The sequence below is a fragment of the Lissotriton vulgaris genome, chromosome 9 (genome assembly GCF_964263255.1).
Source record: "Lissotriton vulgaris chromosome 9, aLisVul1.2, whole genome shotgun sequence".
Taxonomy (NCBI): domain Eukaryota; kingdom Metazoa; phylum Chordata; class Amphibia; order Caudata; family Salamandridae; genus Lissotriton; species Lissotriton vulgaris.
The window spans coordinates 88,890,141-88,905,881 of NC_141697.1; positions in this window are offsets into that span (position 1 = coordinate 88,890,141).

Consider the following 15,741-nt stretch of genomic DNA (forward strand, 5'->3'; position numbering starts at 1 on the left):
GCCGGACTGTATGGGTGAATGAGTGTGTATATGTATGTGTTAGTAAGTGAATGACTGTCTTACTAGTGTCTTTATCAGTAACTACATATGTTTTAATCTAGTATATGTGAGTATTGATGTATATAAGTGAGTATATATGAGAGTGAGAGATTGAAAGAATTCTTGTTTTAATAAGTATGTGTTTCTATAAGTGATTTTTTAAGAGAGTAAGTATGTGTAAGTTTCTTTAGAAGTAAGGTGATAGAGTGTGTATAGCTGTATATGCTAAAAAATTGATGTTCAATAGTTTATTTGCATGTGTGAGTATGTGTATGAGCAACTTTTGGAAGACTGTCGGTGTGTTAACGGATGTATAGGTGTCTCACTACATATGATGAGTGAGTATATGTATGACTGACTATTTAGAACTGTTGATGAATGAGTGGATGTGTATATAAATGGTGGAATTACTGAATTGGTTGTTGCAACTGGTATAGATATCTTCACTTTTTTGAAAATATTAGTTTCTATTTTTGAATATGTGTTTCAAGGGTTACTTTACAGTGAAAGGAGGTCAGTCACTCTGTCACAAGGACGGTATCATCAGTGATGTCATGAGTGATGTCACTGACCATGTCATGAGTGATGTAATATGTGATGTCATCAGCAGTGCATTGCACGCGCAAGTTATAGTGAGTCCGACTAACTATAACGTGGGAATTTCAATGGTTTTATATCAGTAAAATTTCCAGCTAACTATAACTGGTGTGAAACCTATGGTTTTTTCAGTGAATTTAATAGGTTTTTTAAATGCTAATTCCTAACTATAACTGGTGTGAAACCTATGTTTTTTTCAGTGAATTTCATAGGTTTTTTAAATGCTAATTCCTAACTATAACTGGTGTGAAACCTATGGTTTTTTCAGTGAATTTCATAGGTTTTTTTAATACTAATTTTTAACTTTTTGTAGGGCTTCATACCTATGTACGTTTTATTGAATTTCTAAGCTTATTTTTTCGCAAATGTCTTTATCTGAGAAAGGTATGTTTTTCTAAAAATGAACCCTATAATGTATATTAAGATACTATTTTTATTTTAAAATAGTTTTTTCCTTTTTTTTTTATATTTGACTCTGGAGCGCTCCCGGTGCGCATACCGATAAACGCCCGGGTGCGCGCACCGTCAGCGCATCAACAGAAAAAAGAAAAAAAAAATAATGAAGGAGTGACCATAAGAAATGGGGACAGAGAGAGTGGTGTTAAGAGAAAGAGAGCTAAAGAGAGGAACACAGAGGGACTGTGTAATAGATAGTAAGACAGATAAAAAGTGTAAGAGGAAATAACTGAGAAAAAAAAAATGAATAAGGGAGCAAAAGAAAAGAAGAAATAGGAAGAAGACAAAAGCAGAGGTTCCGGGAGAATGTAAATGGATGATGAAAGTAAAAGGAAGGACAGTTAAGCATGTGAATGACAGGTAGTGACGGAATGAAAGAAAAGGAATAGTAGTGATGGAGGGATAGTAAATAGCAGTGAATATAAGCAAAGAGGGGTGAAACAGGGTACATGTAAGTGAATAAGGGTAAGACATGGGGAATAATACAGCGAAAGAAGAAAGAGAGTAAAAGAAGGAGTGTCACAAAGGAACTAAGTGAACCAGTAAAAAAGGTAAGTGAAGGAGTGTGCATAGACAGAGGTACTGAAAGAAGTTGAATGTGGTAGGAAGTAAACATGGAAGAAAAGAATAAGTGAGAAAAGCAAAGTAAGGAAACAGGGGTGAGGTAGGGTGAGAGAAAAATAGTGAAAATAAAACCAAAGATGATAACAAAAAAGATTTTGTAAACACACTTACCATATAATCAATGCAAACTTGTATCTATGAAAGATAAAAGAAAAAACACGTTATAATTTCTTAAAAATATATAATAAATAGAAGCATCAGTTCATGAGGTTTAAAAATCTACAAAAGTTTACTAAGAAATGATGCAAGAGTGAAGGATACAAAAACAGAAAGAAAGTAATGTAGAAAGAGAAAAAAAAAGGAAAAAGAAATAGAAAGAAAACAAATTCCTAAAGATAAATAAGATACTAAAAGAATGTAAGATATCAAATCAAAATCAGTAAAGATAAGAAAATAAAAGAAAAATGAGTGAAAAGGAGAGAAGTCTGATTGAGAAACTATAAATAAAAAAGAGGAATAGAAGATGATTGAGAGTGAGTGAAGTAAAGTAACAGAGTGAAGGGATGAAAGGAATGAAGTTAGTATAGAACGATGGATAAAACAGGAGTGAGAGAGTAAGTACACAGAAAGACAAAAGGAAGAACTAAGTGAACTACAGTACAATGGATGCGAAAGAAAAAAAATGGAGAAAAAGAAAGAGAGGGTTAGGAAACTAAAGCAGTGGTACTGTGAGAATATGAAAAAGATAAAAAGTGGTGGAAGGAACAGAGGAAATGCAGACAGTTCCTATTAGATTAAGAAGTTGTGAATGAAGTGCACTAAAGAAACAGCGATGAAAAAAGAGTGTAAATTAGTAAAGAGAGGTAAATAAGGGTGAAAAAGAAAATGAGTATAAGACAATGTGAACACAATATAAATTACACAATGCAAACTACACAATAACTTCTACAATGTTACATTATTTATTTTTGCTGTTCTCAGAATATATTGAATTTCACTTAAATTAGTGAGATCAAAGTCTTCATCATATAACAGCGGGAAAAAAAAAACACAATCTAAAAGATTGTGTTTAAAAAAACCCATTCAAACATACATCTCATATAAGTACACTAATCTTTGATTCACTTACTTTTCCGTGAGACCAAATTGCAGATAGTGAAGGTCCTTTTGGTGGAAAAAAGTCTGCTGTGCTCTATAACTTCCATTTCATCGACTTCCTATGAAAAAAGATCTAACAACATCATATCTTACACTTTCCTCACGGCCAATTTGTGTCAGATATATCAGTATTTTTTACTTTGAGATCCACTTAAAGTATCTACATGAGATTGCAGATAGTGAAGGTCCTTTTGGTGAAAAAAAGTCTGCTGTGCTCTATAACTTCGATTTCATCAACTTCCTATGAAAAAAGATCTAACAACATCATATCTTACATTTTCCTCACGGCCAATTTGTGTCAGATATATCAGTATTTTTTACTTTGAGATCCACTTAAAGTATCTACATGAGATTAATAATTTAAAATATTAGATTAACTAACTAACTAACTAACTTTTATTATCTATTCCCGTCTTCAAAGGCCAATTCCCTTTACTAAAACTTTGGTTTTAAAAACACTAGATAAGAATTTGTAGAGTCATAAGGCAAACGTTGTTTATAAGTTAAATGAGAATCATTGCAGTAACTCCATCCATTTTCAGATTTTAAGTAGCATGTATAATGTCCTGAGGTTGTCGAAGATCCATCATGATAAATAATAGCTTCAGTTGTAAAGGTCCTTCCAGAAATTGATAACTGAGAAGCCACAAAATTTTTGATAGAAGTTGTCAATTTAGTTCCATCAGGTCTACATCGTTGGAAAACTAAAATGATATACTGCCCATACCTTTGTATAAATAATGTGGACAGCATTGTACAGTTACATTGGGTACACACCATATTATGATCTGCTGCTTTAACTAGATTTTTAAAAGACACTGATTTACAGTCTGGTAAACTCAAATATATAAATCTTTCAGTGTCTATTCTAGTAGTACTTGATAAACTACAATTGCGGCAGTCATGCTGCCATTGATAAGAAAGACTGAAAAGATTATCTACATCTACACCTTCATCTTCCAAAACACCAAACATATACATTAAAAATTCCTGACAATCCTGCTGAATGTTCTGTGAAAATTTATCTTGACCAGAACACAAATCTAAAATATTTCGAATTTCTGTTACAGTTTCTATTTGTGCTGTACCACTGCTACATTTCTGAAACACAGAATTCAATAAACCACACAATCTTTGATCCCGATTTTCAACAATCTGTTCTTGTAAACTTTTAAGAAAAAAAACAACATTAACCACTACATTAGCATAGCAGTTGACACCAGAACTATTTTCAAACTGAAATCCAACAACATTTTCTCCACAATTCTTTTTCTTCCTGTTTTCAATTACAGTTTTCTCTACTTTTTGTCTTTTTGCAACTACCTCACTACAATTATCCTCATTTCTTCTTTTTCGGCCTACCACACGTTTTTCAAACAGAGGATATTGAGGCAAGTGTGGAGCATACTCTCTTCTTAACCTATTGTATTCTTTAACACAATCTAGATCTGCAGAAATCTTTGTCTCATCACACGCAATCAAGTACAATCCTGATAAAGTTCTGACTCGAGATAATGCCACATATGCCATACCCTCTTTAAACACAGATCTTCCAATGTTCACCAAAGCACTATCTACACTTAAACCTTGAGATTTATGAATTGTCACCGCATACGCCAAACAAACAGGAAACTGTTTTCGGCGAACATATAAGTCTTTTACAAGTAAAAATCTAGCAGAACAACGACTTATTTGTTGTACTTGTTCAATCCCATCAAATTTTATTTTTAAAAATTCAATTCCATCTCTATTTCTGTAATTCACAAAATCAACAACATAACCCATTGCTCCATTTACCAGACCGCTTTCAACATTTAAATTCCTTCTCAAAATGATACGACAATTTAAACACACATTCAGAGTCTTTTCAAAACCAGCTGTTTTTGAAATACTTTTCTCCAATGAATCCAATTTAGTTTTCAAATTTTCTGACAAAACAATTGTTGCACCCATATGCTCTATTTTATCTATTGCTTCCAGTTTCACAATCTCTTCATTTTCTAAGTCTAACATTTTTTGGTTGAAGATGGAACATTCTTGCAGAGTTGGCATCAAACATATCCCAGATTTCTTCTCAGTCATTTTTTTAAAAATATTCTCTGGAAGAATGTTTTCATTTGGATACAAATTTGAAATTAATCGACTATGCAAAGCTTTTTTCCCTTTCTCAGTCACTTTTCCAATTCTTACATCTTGTAGAATATTTTTATAATCTTCATCCTTGGCCTGTCGCATATTTTGAACCAGTTCAGCATATTTAAAATTTAGCCATATATTAACATTTCCAATGCTTCCAAGGGACTTCCTGGTATCTTCATGCGTGAGCATTTTAAACACTGGTTGTCCTTTTACTGGAGTCAACTGCAATAGATCTCCAAAAACAATAATGTGTTTTCCTCCAAATAACACATCATAGTCTGTTTTAAGAATTTCTTGCATTCTCAAATGCACAAAAGCAAGCATTAGATTTGAGACCATGCTTACTTCATCTATGATAAGAAGTTTCATTTTCTTCAAGACTCTTGAAACTTCAGAACACGCATCTCCAGATAGCTTGTTGTAATGCAATTTATTATCATGTTCAACTGGCAGCATCAATAAACGATGTAGAGTAATCCCTTTAATGTTATGTGCTGCCAGACCAGTTGGAGCAGTTACAACACAAGACAGTGGTGAATCAGTCCTTTTCTGCAGATAACTTGCAACGGCTTTAATTAGAAAACTTTTTCCTGTCCCCGCTTCTCCACTTACGTACAATCGGACAGGGTCAAATAATATACATGAGCACTCTTTTTTCTCATGTCTGAATCCATGTTCAATCTGCTCTGTGACTTCATCATATATCTTTTTCTGCTCAATGTTTAGTTGCTTTACCAAATCTTCTAAGTTAACTCCATCCTCTTGAGCTTGTTCCATAGCTCTTTCCACCTCATCCATGGCAGTGGCAGCTTCATTTTGGATAATTGGTCCTCCTAGTGGATCCTGGCTCAATGAAGTAGAACTCTGACTATCTTGAGAACTGTTTCTAGCTATCTCTTCAGCAATTGTAGTTTCTTGCTCCATTTCTTCATTCAACATTTGCAGATAATTTAGAAAAATAGGACATTCTATGGTATCCTTAGTTGCATTAAAAGAGTCTTCATAACAGAGAAAATCTCCAAGTAGTTCCTCTTCTGTACGCCATGGCTTAAAGAGTTGCAAAAGAGCTAAATAGTAAAATTCTCTTTTGTCTGGAACTTCACAACTCAATTTTCGATGATTAATCAAATGGCCTTTTTTCTGCTTCACTAGACATCCTTCATAGCCAATGAGTGCATATTTTCCATTATTGATATCTTCTGTGATGTTCCTCTTATAACTGTAGTTTTGAAGAACTTCATACAAACATGTGTTCTCAAGGTGAGTACTTCTATTTGGATAGTATGTATCCAACATATTTGTCTTCAAAATATCTGTACTGTTTGGTTCTGTTTCCGCCAAATATTCAATTTCTTGTACAGATTTCAAAACTCGGTTTCGTGTTGCAGCAAGACCAAGACTCACCCAAATGATTGTTCTTGATTTGGCATAGAGACTTGCTGATGATAACCGATCAGAACATTCATATGCTCCAATTTCTCGATGCGACAACATCTTCAGACTGAAACTGTATAATTTCTTGCTTAGACTCTTTTCATGTGAAATATCCTCCCACATTTCCTTCAATTCTGTCTTTTCTTTTTTGGTGATGTAAGATGTCACATATCGAGCCACAGCAATAGAGTTGTCAGCAACGAACTGAATATCCATGTTAGCATTCCACATGGACAAAATCACTGGGTTGTAATCATTGATGTACTTAGATTCTTCATTTCTTTTCAAATTGTATGTATTTTTGGGAGATTTCCTCGTCACAGTATGTCGTAGAGATGACATCAAATTATTTACTCTTCCCTTAGAAATCACTGGTCGAGGAAATGCAAAACGACATTTCGTGTAGTACTTTTCCTTGTTTTTAAATTTTCGACGACAGTACTTTCCACAACGATGAGATTGAAAACGTAAAACTTGTTGCCTTAAATTGTTTTCTTCAGTAGATTTTGGAACAGCACATGTTGAATACTCTTCAATGAAACTCATCACTGTTTCATCTGAATCGGATCCAAATTTGGGTGCATCTTTAATCCACAACAACATATGTATATGAGGAGCACCTCTCGCTTGATATTCCTTCCTCCAAAAGAAATCCAAAACCTCTCCAAGGGGAGGATTTTTTTTGTTGGTAATAAAAGACATCATAGCTTCAAATCTATGATTAAAATATCTGCAAACATTCACTGGATCTAAAGAACACAGTTCTCCTGGTGTTTTCAATTCCATATTTCGTATGTTTTCATTTGCCTCTCGTAGAAATTGAAGTAAATCGTCCCATGCATACTCAGCACAGCTAAGAGTGAGGAACCATGTAGGAGTTCCTAAGTTTCTTAGCATACATTTCAATTCTCCATGACGACGAAACCAATACTCATTGGTTCCACGTTGACATGCCATGAGATTGATTAGCTGAGATTCCAAAATACTGTCTTGCAGATTAACTTTCTCCATAAAGTCCCTTGCACAAACATTCTGCAAATGAGGTCCACTTTTTAATATATGATTAACTGCATAAGAAAGCCCAGACAAATCACTTTCAAATAGTAGATGAAATAAATATGGAATGCATTGACGAAACCTTGGATCTTCTGCATATAATCTTAGAGTCCGGTATTCAGCTGCAGGAATTTGAACTGGTCGATCATCATATCGTCCACCACAACCTGTTGGAAATAATTGTGGAAAACAACGAGCTTCCAAACTTTCTTCCCATACACTAATGGGACTTCCTTTTGCTGCTTTCATTTGAAACAAGTCAATTGCATTTCCCATTACTTCTTTGGAATGCAAAGGATGAACAGTATAATGTTCAAATATTTCTTCAGTTCTAGACACATCAACTTTTTCAATTTGACCAACTGAAGAATCACTATCTTCTTCTATAGCTGTTTCCTCTGCTCCAACACTTACATCTTTGTAGTACTCATTGTTTTTGACCAAATACAACGTTGCCTTCTTGACTTTTTTAACATCCACTAAATCTTGCCAAATTTTCTTACTCTTTGTTGGAACCCCATTAACTAGAATAACTAAAGGATCTTCTTCTACTCTTTCTACACCAATTGTATCAATATTTTTCTTTACATCTAGCGGCAAATAAACAACTCTTCCCTTTAATCCTCTCAGTAAATCTGATGGAGGCAATTTCCCTGTCTTAGGCTCCATGCGTACAATAGCCTGAAAAGGATGGACACATTGAATCAAAATAGATTCATAAGTATTTAGATCCATCAATTCAGAAGGAATATCTATCAACTGAAGATTATTATAAACTGCTCTAGCAGGCATTCTATTTTCATTTAATTTTTTCGAACAATAATTACAAATACGCTGATCCAAACTCAAATCAAAAGAATTCTCCACCAACAAATAACTTACAAACTCCTCCCATTGACTATTATTTTCCAATTCACTTTTTGCATATAAATCAACTAACCTGGTCTGAATTTTATAATGAGTCCGTCGACAACACACACAAGTTAAATTAGGCCTCTCACTTGATTTCACCTTAAATTGATAATTTCCTCATCAAACTTTTCAATACTTGAAATTTGTCCATTATCTTCTGCATTACCATCCATTACTATATCTATTTCTACACTGTCCTCTTTGTTCCCAAAATAACAAAACTCAATTTCTTCACAAATAGTCTTCACATCCACTTCAGATCCATGCAAAAGAGCACTATTTAACTGTTTAAGCTTAAGTGCAGGACTTTTTGCATAATACAACTTCCTCACTAATTTCCTTACATTATTATGATGCACTGCTAACATCCTAAAATGATGAAAAACACTCCGACAAACTTTTCTAGAAAGACAAGCTAGTGAATGCCCTTGCAAACCTGTGCTTTCTCTCACTCTGCAAGGATCTAACTCTTGCAGGATCTTCATTTTTTGTTTGAGACTTTTTTTACTATATGTACGTAAGAAATTTCGAAGCAAATCGATTGATTCCTGTCGCACACTACAAATACTACTGCATTTCCATGTGTACACTGGACCCTTAGTACGTCTCCCTAAAACTTCATCAGCTAACACCTCTTCTGCATCTCTAGATACAAGTTTCTCTTTTTCCATCACACAACTATCTTTCACCTCATATGCACGACCACTGGTGTCAACTGCATGCACCAAATCATTTTCCTGAAAGTAACTCTCCTCATTGAAAAAAGGCTCAGAACTTGAACTATGCATCCATTCACCAGAAAATACTTGACAAAAATTACTCCGATTAATAATTCTTTTCCATCTACTGTTCGATTTGAAAACATCAATTGCCTTATTAAGTATCCTAATTCTATTGATTATTAAAATAAATAATTTTTTCTTAACTTCAAAAGCCTGATCAACAATCTTTTCTACACTTTTCTTTTTCTTGTAAAAAGCAGCTTTTAGTTTACTTTTCTTATCATTTTTTAGCAAATTTAAAACTACCCTATTGCGAAACATTCGCCTACGAATGTCCCTAAAAACATTTACCCTTCTATTGCTATCCATTCTCTTCTCTCCTGCTCCAATGGAAACATTTTTTGTGGGCTTCTCTTTCCTTTTTAGATTTGTTGACTTTTTCTGTATATTCACATTAGCAATATCATTTTTTTTTCTACGACATATGTTGCGAAGAAAAGACTTAATTGGCTTACCAGAAGCTTTTCTGGTGTTTTTTGAAGTACTTGTTGAAGAGGATTCCATAAACTCTGTTGTTGATGTTCTCCTTTTCCGTATGTTATTTTTGATATTTCTTTGCTTTGAAGGCATTTTTGCTTCCTTTTCAGAAGTTGATTTGAATCTGTTGCACTGTTAAAAAAACACATGAAAGACCACTATTAGCAAACAACAAAGTAATGTTAAAAAGCAAACAATATATACAATAAATTGCAACATATTTAAGTTTATACAATAGCAACTCATGGCTTTATTTTTAAAGGCCTTGCGACACCAGTGCGTCACTTTTTACCCATGTTTAAAGTAATGCACCAGCTGCACATGGCAATCATAAATAAGGGCCAAATGCAAATACCAATCATTTGCACCCACAAATCGATTTTTGAATAACATGTAAGAAACACTGCGCAGAACCTAAGTACAACCACTCAATATCATCAAACAAAGTCAGGGTCTGATTTATAAAGGCCTTGCGCCACCAGTGCGTCACTTATTACCCATGTTTAAAGTCATGCATCAGCTGCACATGGCAATCATAAATAAGGGCCAAATACATATACCAATCAATTGCACCCAAAAATCGATTTTTCAATAACATGTAAGAAACACTGCGCAGAACCTATGTACAACCACTCAATATCATCAAACAAAGTCAGGGCCTGATTTATAAAGGCCTTGCGCCACCAGTGCATCACTTATTACCCATGTTTAACCCCTTAACTGCTGCCTCAGTGCATTGGCCGACGGCAGCACTACCTCCCCAGTGCTGCGCACGACCATTGAATGTCCATTCAGCACTAGTTCTAATGGACAGCGCAGCACTGGGGAGGAATGTGTAATAGCAGCTATGAGGTTAAAGTGATGCATCAGCTGCACATGGCATTCATAACTAAGGGCCAAATGCAAATACCAATCAATTACACCCTAAAATCGATTTTTGAATAACATGTAAGAAACACTGCGCAGAACCTATGTACAACCACTCAATATCATCAAACAAAGTCAGGGCCTTATTTATGAAAGCCTTGCGCCACCAGTGCGTCACTTATTACCCATGTTTAAAGTCATGCATCTGCTGCACATGGCAATCATAAATAAGGGCCAAATACATATACCAATCAATTGCACCCAAAAATCGATTTTTGAATAACATGTAAGAAACACTGCGCAGAACCTAAGTACAACCACTCAATATCATCAAACAAAGTCAGGATCTCATTTATAAAGGCCTTGCGCCACCAGTGCATCACTTATTACCCATGTTTAAAGTGATGCATCAGCTGCACATGGCATTCATAAATAAGGGCCAAATGCAAATACCAATCAATTGCAACCAAAAATCGATTTTTGAATAACATGTAAGAAACACTGCACAGAACCTATGTACAACCACTCAATATCATCAAACAAAGTCAGGGCCTTATTTATGAAAGCCTTGCGCCACCAGTGCGTCACTTATTACCCATGTTTAAAGTCATGCATCAGCTGCACATGGCATTCATAAATAAGGGCCAAATGCAAATACCAATCAATTGCACCCAAAAATCGATTTTTAAATAACATGTAAGAAACACTGCGCAGAACCTAAGTACAACCACTCAATATCATCAAACAAAGTCAGGGCCTTATTTATGAAAGCCTTGCGCCACCAGTGCGTCACTTATTACCCATGTTTAAAGTCATGCATCAGCTGCACAAGGCAATCATAAAAAAGGGCCAAATGAAAATACCAATCAATTGCACCCAAAAATCGATTTTTGAATAACATGTAAGAAACACTGCGCAGAACCTAAGTACAACCACTCAATATCATCAAACAAAGTCAGGGCCTTATTTATGAAAGCCTTGCGCCACCAGTGCGTCACTTATTACCCATGTTTAAAGTCATGCATGAGCTGCACATGGCAATCATAAAAAAGGGCCAAATACATATACCAATCAATTGCACCCAAAAATCGATTTTTGAATAACATGTAAGAAACACTGCGCAGAACCTAAGTACAACCACTCAATATCATCAAACAAAGTCAGGGCCTTATTTATGAAAGCCTTGCGCCACCAGTGCGTCACTTATTACCCATGTTTAAAGTCATGCATCAGCTGCACATGGCAATCATAAAAAAGGGCCAAATACATATACCAATCAATTGCACCCAAAAATCGATTTTTGAATAACATGTAAGAAACACTGCGCAGAACCTAAGTACAACCACTCAATATCATCAAACAAAGTCAGGGTCTAATTTATAAAGGCCTTGCGCCACCAGTGCATCACTTATTACCCATGTTTAAAGTCATGCATCAGCTGCACATGGCATTCATAAAAAAGGCCAAATTAAAATACCATTCATTTGCACCCAAAAATCGATTTTTGAATAACATGTAAGAATCACTGCGCAGAACCTATGTACAACCACTCAATATCATCAAACAAAGTCAGGGCCTTATTTATGAAAGCCTTGCGCCACCAGTGCGTCACTTATTACCCATGTTTAAAGTCATGCATCTGCTGCACATGGCATTCATAAAAAAGGCCAAATAAAAATACCATTCATTTGCACCCAAAAATCGATTTTTGAATAACATGTAAGAATCACTGCGCAGAACCTATGTACAACCACTCAATATCATCAAACAAAGTCAGGGCCTTATTTATGAAAGCCTTGCGCCACCAGTGCATCACTTATTACCCATGTTTAAAGTCATGCATCAGCTGCACATGGCATTCATAAAAAAGGCCAAATAAAAATACCATTCATTTGCACCCAAAAATCGATTTTTGAATAACATGTAAGAATCACTGCGCAGAACCTATGTACAACCACTCAATATCATCAAACAAAGTCAGGGTCTAATTTATAAAGGCCTTGCGCCACCAGTGCATCACTTATTACCCATGTTTAAAGTCATGCATCAGCTGCACATGGCATTCATAAAAAAGGCCAAATAAAAATACCATTCATTTGCACCCAAAAATCGATTTTTGAATAACATGTAAGAATCACTGCGCAGAACCTATGTACAACCACTCAATATCATCAAACAAAGTCAGGGCCTTATTTATGAAAGCCTTGCGCCACCAGTGCGTCACTTATTACCCATGTTTAAAGTCATGCATCTGCTGCACATGGCATTCATAAAAAAAGGCCAAATAAAAATACCATTCATTTGCACCCAAAAATCGATTTTTGAATAACATGTAAGAATCACTGCGCAGAACCTATGTACAACCACTCAATATCATCAAACAAAGTCAGGGCCTTATTTATGAAAGCCTTGCGCCACCAGTGCATCACTTATTACCCATGTTTAAAGTCATGCATCAGCTGCACATGGCATTCATAAAAAAGGCCAAATAAAAATACCATTCATTTGCACCCAAAAATCGATTTTTGAATAACATGTAAGAAACACTGCACAGAACCTATGTACAACCACTCAATATCATCAAACAAAGTCAGGGTCTGATTTATAAAGGCCTTGCGCCACCAGTGCATCATTTATTACCCATGTTTAAAGTGATTCATCAGCTGCACATGGCATTCATAAATAAGGGCCAAATGCAAATACCAATCAATTGCACCCAAAAATCGATTTTTAAATAACATGTAAGAAACACTGCGCAGAACCTAAGTACAACCACTCAATATCATCAAACAAAGTCAGGGCCTTATTTATGAAAGCCTTGCGCCACCAGTGCGTCACTTATTACCCATGTTTAAAGTCATGCATGAGCTGCACATGGCAATCATAAAAAAGGGCCAAATACATATACCAATCAATTGCACCCAAAAATCGATTTTTGAATAACATGTAAGAAACACTGCGCAGAACCTAAGTACAACCACTCAATATCATCAAACAAAGTCAGGGTCTAATTTATAAAGGCCTTGCGCCACCAGTGCATCACTTATTACCCATGTTTAAAGTCATGCATCAGCTGCACATGGCATTCATAAAAAAGGCCAAATAAAAATACCATTCATTTGCACCCAAAATCGATTTTTGAATAACATGTAAGAAACACTGCGCAGGACTTATATACTAACATACAATTTCACTTCTAAAACATAACTATCTGCTTCCAAATATTCTCCATAGAGCAAATAAGTCTCTATCTAAATTAAATGAATCATTACTTACCTTTACAAATGCTTTTGGAGATTGAGAACAGTGTCAGACACACTCACCAATTTTTCTTTAGCAGAGCAAAAGGTGTGCTCTCAATACACTGAAACCAAGACTGGCATAGAAAATCTCTATCTTTGTACACATATGCCTTAATTCAACCAATCAAAAGTCTTCCCTCACTATTTTCAAACCAACACCCATCCCCCTCTCAGACCTTTCTATCTGTTACCATAGCAACTCCCTCCTAACTGAGCTCTAAGGTTCAAAAGTTTATTTTACAATGTTGCAAATTAACTCAGCAAGGATGTTTGACCTCTCAATTCAGCAGCCTATACAGGGTATTTTTGCTTTTGGTGACTTTTTTTAAACCATTCAAATTGCTTCTTTCACACAACATAACCATGCACCCTATCTTTCAGATATCAACTATCTGAATCCACCAATCATTGCTTGTGATTCAAGAGCAGAGAAACTCCACAATTATTTTTTTGTAAACTCCTACTATTCCAACTGCCATTTCATTCCCACACTTCATCTGACTGGACCAGAACCTTCTCACATCATGTACTCTGTTTGGATTATTGGACATAGCTACATCCACTGGGCTCAAAGGTATGCAGCTAGCAGAAATTTTCATAACCTTGATTTATCAAATGTGGAAATCAAGTGGATTGGCCACAGAGGATTAAAATGTCACCAATTGATACCATTGGTGAAAAGCTTTTTGCATCTGCCAGAACCTGACCTTATAATTGTGCACTGTGGTGGAAACGATCTAGGCACATTGACTGGGGTAGGTCTGGAAATGCTTTTAAAGGACACCTTTCATCAATTGATGATACTTTTTCCCCACACTGCCTTGGTATATTCCAATATATGCCAAAGACAGAAATGGAACTGGTCCAACCAATTTTGTCCACAATTTGAGAAAGCACGGAAACATGTGAATAAATCTGTTTCTGCTTACATGAGAGACTATGGAATGGGTTCAATATACAATAATAACTTGCGTTACAACATGCAAGACATCTACAGAGGAGATGGAGTGCACTTCTCAGATGAGGGGAATAGAATATTCCTCCTGAATTTAAGAATGTGTATTGGAACCTACTTGTAGGTACCTAAATCAACCACAGAACCCAAAAGCTCTTTTCAGAGCTACCCTAACTCTGATCATTCAAAGCGTTTATTTTTTTCTAACTTTTTTCACTATTTTTCACCAAAGTACGCTTTCGGGTACGCTTAAAGGTGCGCGCACCAGGCGCTACCCCCGTGGAAAATTAAAGAATTTTTTTTTTTTTTTTACGTTTATGAGCCTCCTAAGCCCCCCTCAGAAAACCTAGAGGGTCAAGAAGTCTCTACAGTTCCCCCTTCTATCCATTCCGAACATTGTTTACCCTCCATCTTGTGTCTCGATTGTACCGAAACACAAAATGGAGGACTCCCGTAACGCTGCCAGTGCGCGTAAAGGAGCGCGCACCGCTAAGCGCTCGATAAAAAAAGGTGGGAAAGCAATTTACAAAAAAACCACTGGAGACACTTTCATCAAATATAGAATAGGCCCTACTACATAGCAGTCCCTACCATTTGCCCAAATTTGGTGAAATTCCATTGAGACATTTAGGCTACAGGCCTGTCTAAATATCCTGAGGTAAATTACATGACAAAAACACACTTGTAATGTTAGAATTTACAACCAATTAAAAAGTATCTTTCATTTTCTACGATTATTTCCTGACGTTTGATTGGTTAAGTACAAGAATATATATAAAAGAAGAGAGGGAAACACAGCCATTTTGACTACTGCTTCCAGAAGTACACTTGAAAACAAATTTCACTGACAACTTTAACTAATTTCTCTAAGGTAACTTCTAATTATGGAAGTATATTGTACACTTTAAGTTTATTTCTGAAAAAATATTCTGTTAGTGATATGCTATCCCTCTTTAATAGTTAGAGATAGAGATAGACTTCTCTGTAATAGTTATGGATTGAG